Raw genomic sequence first — 8,938 nt, 5'->3', positions numbered from 1 at the left:
AATAAACAGTGTGGGATCTACTTGATTTTTCGTCTTGATTTGAATTACATAATGGGGTCACAGCGGCCATGGACGGTGTTTGAATTGCTAGACCTTTTATCTGCAGTGATCATGCAACTATATGTGTGTCATAAAAGAATTGGAATTATTTAAGGTTCGTTTGGACATCTTTATGCATTAAGTGAGTTTTCAATGTATTTATGTGCATAATTCAAATTTGAACTACATGCACATGCTCCAATGCATATAAATTGGTTGAAAAATCAAATCTTTGTCCTTGGGTGCATGCTTAGGTCTCATGCAAGAAATGGGAATGATTTTTCAAACACCAGGGCACTGTTGAAAAACATTGAGATGCTTGGTTTTTAAATTCTAATAAATCCAAAACTCGTCTAAAATTCATGAAACTTGGCATGCTATCATGGAGCGGCATCAACATGCTGTGGTAAATTTTGTGTCCCGTTTGGGGCAGGTTTGGGTATATGCTTCTCACAAAACGAGAGCTTCTCATAACAAGCATGATGGTTTCGGTAGAGAACGCCCCACCTTTGGGAACAAAACGATATCCATTGCCTCTTATTGCTTTCAAAAAAATTCACGTGTCAACATAGAACAACATGAGTGTTGTGTTATTTTTTGTGATTTTTCGGGGTTTGTTTGGACATTTTTATGCATTAACTGAGTTTTCCAATGCATTTATGTGCATATTCAAATTTAAACTACATGCACATGCTCCAGTGCATATAAATTGGTTGAAAAATCAAATATGTGTCCTTGGGTGCATGCTTAGGTCCCATGCAAGAAATGGGAATGAATTTCAAACACCAGGGCGCCGTTGATTGCCGGCAAAACATTGAGGTGTCTGGTTTTTAATTCTAGTAAATCCAAAACTCATCTGAAATTCATGAAACTTGGCATGCTATCATGGAGTGGCATCAACATGCCGTGGTAAATTTTTTGTCTCATTTGGGGCAGGTTTGGGTATATACTTCTTACAAACCAGAGCTTCTCACAACAAGCATGATGGTTTCGGTAGGGAACGCCCCACCTTTGGGGACGAAACGATATCCATTATCTCTTATTGCTTTCAAAAAATTTCTCGTGTCAACATAGAACAACAGGAGTGTTGTGTTATTTTTTGTGATTTTTCGGGGTTCGTTTGGACATTTTATGCATTAATTGAGTTTTCAATGCATTTGTGTGCATAATTCAAATTTGAACTACATGCACATGCTCCAGTGCATATAAATTGGTTGAAAAATCAAATCTGTGTCCTTGGGTGCATGCTTAGGTCCCATGTAAGAAATGGGAATGAATTTCAAACACTAGGGCACCGCTGATTGCCGGCAAAACATTGAGATGCCTGGTTCTTAAATTCTAGTAAATCCAAAACTCGTCTGAAATTCATGAAACTTGGCATGCTATCATGGAGCGGCATCAACATGTCATGGTAAATTCTTTATCCCACTTGGGGCAGGTTTAGGAATATGCTTCTCACAAACTAGAGCTTCTCACAACAAGTATGATGGTTTCAATAGGGAACATCCCACCTTTGGGGACGAAACGATATCCATTGCCTCTTATTGTTTTCAAATTTTTTCTCGTGTCAACATAGAATGACATGAGTGTTGTGTTATTTTTTGTGATTTTTCTGGGTTTGTTTGGACATTTTTATGCATTAAGTGAGTTTTCAATGTATTTACGTGCATAATTCAAATTTGAACTACATGCACATGCTTCAGTGCATATAAATTGGTTGAAAAATCAAATATGTGTCCTTGGGTGCATGCTTAGGTACCATGCAAGAAATGGGAATGAATTTCAAATACCAATGCACCGTTAACTGCTGGCAAAACATTGAGATGCCTGGTTTCTAAATTCTAGTAAATCCAAAACTCGTCTGAAATTCATGAAACTTGGCATGCTATCATGAAGCGGCATCAATATGCCGTGGTAAAGTTTTGTCCCATTTGGGGCAGGTTTGGGTATATGCTTCTCAGAAACCAGAGCTTCTCACAACAAGCATGATGGTTTCGATAGGGAACACCCCACCTTTGGGGACGAAACGATATCCATTGCCTTTCAAAAAATTTCTCGTGTCAACATAGAACAACATGAGTGTTGTGTCAATTTTTGTGATTTTTCAGGGTTCGTTTGGACATTTTATGCATTAATTGAGTTTTCAATGCATTTATGTGCATAATTCAAATTTGAACTACATGCACATGCTCCAGTGCATATAAATTGGTTGAAAAATCAAATATGTCCTTGTGTGCATGTAAAAAATGGGAATTAATTTCAAACACCAGGGCACCGTTGATTGTCGGCAAAACGTCGAGATACTTTGTTTTTAAATTCTAATAAATCTAAAACTCGTCTGAAATTCATGAAACCTGGCATTGCTATCATGGAAGGGCACCCGACATGTTGTGGTATTTTTCATGTCCATTTTGAGAGAAGGCGCACTCGAATAATGACAGCCAACAAAGGCATTTTGAAAAAATAGCTGCCACTTTAATATCTCAAACATTTGTATAATTCAAACCGTGTGCGTACGGTTAGCCATTCACGTGACGCCACATGTCTTGGTTTTAATGGCTATAGGAGGTGTCGTGTGGGCAGCTGTTTGACTGGACGAGAGGCGTGCGAGTGCATCCGGTGCGCAGGCTCACCGGGAAGCGTACAAGCTGTTCAACGCATGATCTGTGCATCTCTTCAACGCAAACAGTTCAGATTACGGTATGCAAATTAAAGCCAGATTTCGGCTCTAAGCCAAAAGACACTGCGATTTGTCAAAATATGTAGCTAAAAATCAATAGCACTGTCTATTTTTTAACTAAAATTCAGTAATTAAGCATAGATTTCATTCATACTAGAGGTTAAGCAGTCGTTCTCACCGGGAAGCGAGACATACTTGGACCGCTGCATGCCTCACTCCCACTAGTCTATATTAATGGCGCCGCCGAGCGGCCGCACCCCCCATCCTCACCACACACACAATTCCTCTCTCTACGCCTGCATCCTCGACGCCGCTCTAAGTCCTTAAAGTCGTCAGTGTACAAGGATACCGCCGAAGCGCCCCATCGGAGGGAGTGGTGACGCTGAGGCTGCTGAAGCACCGGAGCACGGCGTGAATATGGAGATAGAGGTTTCCGTCCCCGCCGACGAGGTGGAGAACGAGGCTGCCAACAAGTGGAGGCGGGTCAAGAAAGAACCGCAAGCGACTCTAGCAGGCCTAGACTTCATCAACAACCTCCCCGATGATATGTTAATAGTCATCATATCCCTCCTCCCAATCAAATATCAGGTGAGGACAGCCGCCCTTTCTCGGCGGTGGCGCACCCTATGGCTCCGCACCCCTGTCGACCTCCTCGACGCCCACAAGCTCTGTCATGGTTGTCGCCAAAGCTTGGATGCGTTCTCCCAGATCCTCGGCAGTCACGATGGCCCAATCAAAGGCCTTATCACGAGCAAGTTCCGTTCCAATGGCAAGGACAGAGCCGAGCTTGCCGAGTGGTTCCAATCCCGCGCCATAGATTAGCTAAAGAAGCTAAGTTATAATGATGGGCATATGCGCTTGCTGCCAACGTCCGCGCTCCACTTCGCGCCCATGCTATGCCTCGCCAAGTTTATGAGCTGCCACCCCCCTAATGATGCGCCCGCTCTTTTTCTACCACGACTGAAGCACCTCGAGCTTGTCACCGTCCGCATCCCAAAGGATGACATGGAGCGCCTGCTCCGCGGCTGTACTGCACTCGAGTTCCTTCGTCTTCAGGCGATGAATTGGTCGAGTACCTTGCACATCACCTCCAGGACTCTTCGGACTATATATGTGTGTTGCTGGTGCTGCAACGAGAGATCAAAAAAGGTGGACCACAATATGGTCATCCAGGACACACCCTCACTTGAGAGATTACTTGTAGTTGATCAACAAGGTCCAACAAGAATCAATGTCATTTCTGCACCGAAATTGAAAGTGGTGGGCTACTCGTCTGTCGAATACTACAACTTTCAGGCACAACAGTCGCCTTATATACCTCTCTTTCTTGATATCAACGTTATTTCGAGTTTTGAAGATGTATGTTCGTCTGTCATCCAGCGAAGCTTCACCCAGACTCTGGGCATAGTGAAGGTCTTGGCACTAGAATCTGTCGGCCCCAACCTGGACCAAGTTGGCAGTTGCCTGAGATGCTTTCCGTGCCTGAAGAAGCTGTATATCAACGTGATGTTCCTTTCCTATTAAATGTTAACCATAAGGGAGTTCAATTTTTTGCACCTTTTCCCAAGTTTATAATGACAATGTACTATGATTTCTGAAGGAATTTTGGAGGATTTTAGGACATACACCCCCACCCCATATTGGTTGCGTCATTCATATGGTTACAATCATCCATAAGCATTTGTCCTTTGGATTCATATGTACAAGTTTTCTTAGGGAATTTTTCATCCAATCCAACCTCTTGTGAAGAAGGCTACATGTTTCTAGATTGTAATCAAATGCCCATGTTAATCATGCCAGATTAAAGATGGCACGTTGGTGCATTTTACAAATCTTGCAAACCAAATGGGCGTGTAGCAGTGTTCAAAACTGCATGTAGGCACTAACGCGTTCTCTTCTTTTGCACAGGCCCGGAGGTGGATGATGTTTATAACGACAATCACATCAAATGCATGGATCTGCATCTCTCAAATATTACTTTGAACTCCTACCGAGGAACCCCATTGGAGATTACACTCGCCAGGTTCTTTCTTGCCAGAGCAAAGGTGCTGAGGGTACTGAGGTTGAACACTCATTTAATTAGGAAAGATCAATGATATGATTATCAGAGCCGGCTGGTACTTGGAATGGAAGTGCCTCCAAACAGGGCCGGCCCTGGGGTATGGCCGATGGGACGATGGCCTAGGGCCCAAGCGAGGAGGGGGCCCATGCTGGAGTATATATATACTGTATATCCCAACAAAAAACAAGTAAAAAACTACAAAAGAATTAAAGAAGGGAAATAAGATGGGCTATGCGACCCAGATAGTAGCTACCGATCGCTGATCGATTAGCGAACACGAAGCGGCGCCGTGACTCACGCCAGTTGCCAGCATCAGGCACACGACTGCTGGTTTTCCTAATTTCCTTCGTAGGTTCGTCGCCCTCGCCCGTGACACCCGCCGGCCTTCTCGCTTGGCGCCTTGCCCCTTGCCACGCCGCCCTCGCCTTGGCCGCCGCTGTCCGCGCCGCCGCACAGCAATCCGGCATGCGGTAGCCCAGCCATCCGGCATCCGGCAAGGCGGTACCGCAACAATACCTATACAAGTATACATCTGACTGGAAGTCCCGAAGTCTACTCGTTTTCCATCCATTTCATCCATGTTCCTATCCATCCCACCAAACCCCAAATTTGACAATTCAGTAGTTTATTTATTCTTTATTTAGTATCTATGTATTATAATCCAATCTATCATTTTTTTGTCATTCTATATACATGTCTAGGGTTCCAATCATCCGATGTATAAATTCCTAATTCTTTGTATCCTCTTTTGATCCTTTCTACGTGATTTTAGGACATTAGCATGCCATGCTACCTAAGAAGAAGCAATTGCTGGGCGCTGAAAAAAGGAGGAAAAAGAAAGAAAGTGATCCGAAAATTCTACCACTGAAGGGTTCGTTGAATAAGTTCTTTACATCTTCAAGCTATGTTGATGTCGGTGAAGAACAAGGGCAAGAAACTACTCCCGAGCATGAAAATTCCGTTCTTATTTGAGGTAATCATGTCATGTTAGTTTCATTTTATGATCTTTTTAGTATTATTGTTTTTGATTGAGTGAGTTTGAATTTGGTTATTATTGTTCTCGATGGAGTCATTTGAACTATTATAGTCATATTTTAAACTAAAGATGTGTGATTGAAAGTTATTTTTAATAAGTTATAACACACACACACACACACACACACACATATATATATATATATATATATATATGGTCTTAGGACTTAGGACATAGGGGCCCATGTCGTCGAGTTTGCCTAGGGCCTTCCGAAACACAGGGCCGGCCCTGCCTCCAAAAATGCCAAACTTCTTATTGGAAGAGCATATGGCAAAGCAATTGGAAGTTATTGTGTCAAATCCATACATGACTTGTCAGTGGCTGATCCCTTTTCAGAAATGACGTAGCTTGCAATGTTTGAATTTGGGCGTTCTAATCTTTGAATTTGAACCTTGCAATATTTATGGTATTTGTTATATTGAACCATTTTCGTTTTCTTGTCTCAACGCAAACATTTCATCCGGGTGAACCGCATGTCATAGATCGCACACACCTTAATCTGACTGACCGTTTCTTTTGTGTTGCCTAATCACAAATAGTTTCTCCGAGTGAACTGTATGCAGTACATCGCACACGCCTTGATCTGGCTGACCATTTCTTTTGTGTTGCCTAATCACAAACAGTTCATCCCAGTGAACTGTATGCTGTACATCGCACACACCTTCATCTGGCTGCCCGTTTATTTTGTTCCTCCTCATCGAAAACGGTTAATTGAACTGAACCGTATGCCCTGAATCGCACACGCAACTAAAATCTGAACCGTGTTTGATGCATCCGTCATCGCAAACATTTTGCGTCTTTTTGACGGGTTTTTACACCACTGTTTGCGATTATTGCATCGCACACAGTTTCGTCGGAGGGTCTCTCATCGTAGTGTCGCGTTAGCAACATCCTGCAGTAGTGCGTATACCCGTACTATGACTACGTGGACCACCTGCTGTTCCGGCCGCTCCGGCCGAACAAGGAGGCTGTGGCGTGTCGACTTACATCAGTGAGCTCTACGATGTGCACATCCACCCGGGGACGATGATCATAGAAGTACCAGGCGCTGTTCGACATGAGCGACGTCTGAGAGCATACGCCTTGTAACCAACGGGCTTCGGCATGCTACTGGCCAACCAGGCAAGAAACAAGACACCACCATGAAAGATGACGACAGGTAAAAATGATGAAGGAATGCATATAGTCCTGGCCATGGGCCGCCCGGCCCGACCCGGCCTGAAAAAGCCCGGCCCGACGCTGCTCCCGGGCCGGGCCTGGGCCTAGGTTTTGAGCCCGAAGCCTAGGTCGGGCCGGGCCTGGGCCCGCTGTTTATGCCATTTACTGAAGAAGCCCGGCCTGAGGCCCGAGGCCCGATGTGTTTTTTGCTGTGATGGGCCGGGCTCGGGCCGGCCGTTGGGGCCTAGTTTTCAGGCCCGGCCCGGCCGTCGGGCCTGAGTTTTCTACCTCGGGCTTGGTCAAGCCCGGCCCGAAGCCCGACCCGGCCCGGAGGATGGCCAGGTCTAAACGCATATGCATACGCATCATCGCAAGTAGAGGCCGGATTGCTTGCAAAAAAAGAGAGTACTGGCCGGATATACAACAGGCCCACAATCTGTCTAGCGATCACATAGTCCTTGATCCCATGCCATGTAAGCAACCTGGTGCCAAACAAGATATGAGCAAAAAAACACCAGGATTGACCGAAATTAAAAAGTACAGGGTAATAATTTCAGGGATTTTAAGATCCTAAATTTTAAAAAGTGCATATGTACTAATTAAAGAAAACGAGCGGCCGGTCTTACACACGCATGCATGTAGTTTTGTGGTCTAAATTTTGTCTTTATTCATGACGTGGCATGTACTACTAGGATGGTCGCATGGACAAGACACCACATTATTCCATGGATGCGCATGTCCATTTATTCAGGTTTTCAAATTTTTAAAAAGCCATATCTTTTAAACCGTGCTTCGGAATTTAGATCCGTTTTCACTATTGGAATCCTCGCGACGAGATCTTTGAAACTAGATCCCGCATAGGTATGTTTTGACAAAAAAATTTTGATGCCAACTTTGATGCTATATTGTGCAACTTTATTACTACATCGTGCAACTTTTTTCCAAAACTAATGTTTGGAGCTGCATCTTCGTATGAGGTTGCAACCTAGCAACCACGACAACTTTGATGTGTAACTAGTCTATTGCCTCGACGAAAGTCGATGTACAACCTCCTCTTGTAATGTAGTCTAGTTGCACACACGTTGATGTTTAGTTGGCTTGTAATGTAGTATAGTTGCACACATATTGATGTTTAGTTGGCTTGTAATGTAGTATAGTTGCACACACATTGATGTTTAGTTGTCTTGTAATGCAGTCTAGTTACACACACATTGATATTTAATTGGCAGGAAGACTGGTTGCACATATATATGCTCAGTTGGCGCGGCAATCTAGTCTAGTTGCACACGCATTAATGTTTAGTTGGCAGGACACTAGTTGCACACACATATGCTCAGTTGGCGTGACAATCTAGTCTAGTTACACACACATTGATGTTTAGTTGGCAGGAAGACTAGTTCGTCGAAACATCCCCATGCGGGATCTAGTTTCGAAGAGCACGTCGCGAGGATTCCAGCGGTGAAAACAGATCTTAATTCCGATACGCGGATTAAAAGTTATGTTTTTTTAGTTTTTGAAACAACGAATTAAATACACCAAAGAATAAAATGCATGCACTGAAGAGATGACTGTGCAGACATTTAAAGACCAGGTGAAATGTTTTCTTAATTAGGATGGTTAATTAGAAAGGGACATAAAATTTTCAGTTTAGGCCGGCCGCTCGCGTAGGCTAAGCGATTTTAACTCAGACTTCAAGTATAAATTGAAGATTTATTTTAGACTTTTTTTCTTTTCGTTACAACACACAGGCATGTTTCATGTATCCTAGTAAATAAAAAAAAACCCAACCGTGCAACAGCTCACCTTATCCGATCGCAAGATTCTGGCCTCGCCATCCCGGAATCCACGTATCAGCAGGCCCCCACCACGTAAAAAGCTCACAAACACTAGAGAAAAACAGCGCAGGAATTCGCTAACCACACCCGCTGAGACACCACAGGAAACACAGCCCACTCTCTCTCTC

Source organism: Triticum dicoccoides, chromosome 6A (genome assembly GCF_002162155.2).
Source record: "Triticum dicoccoides isolate Atlit2015 ecotype Zavitan chromosome 6A, WEW_v2.0, whole genome shotgun sequence".
Taxonomy (NCBI): Eukaryota; Viridiplantae; Streptophyta; class Magnoliopsida; order Poales; family Poaceae; genus Triticum; species Triticum dicoccoides.
This window is presented reverse-complemented; position numbering follows the sequence as displayed.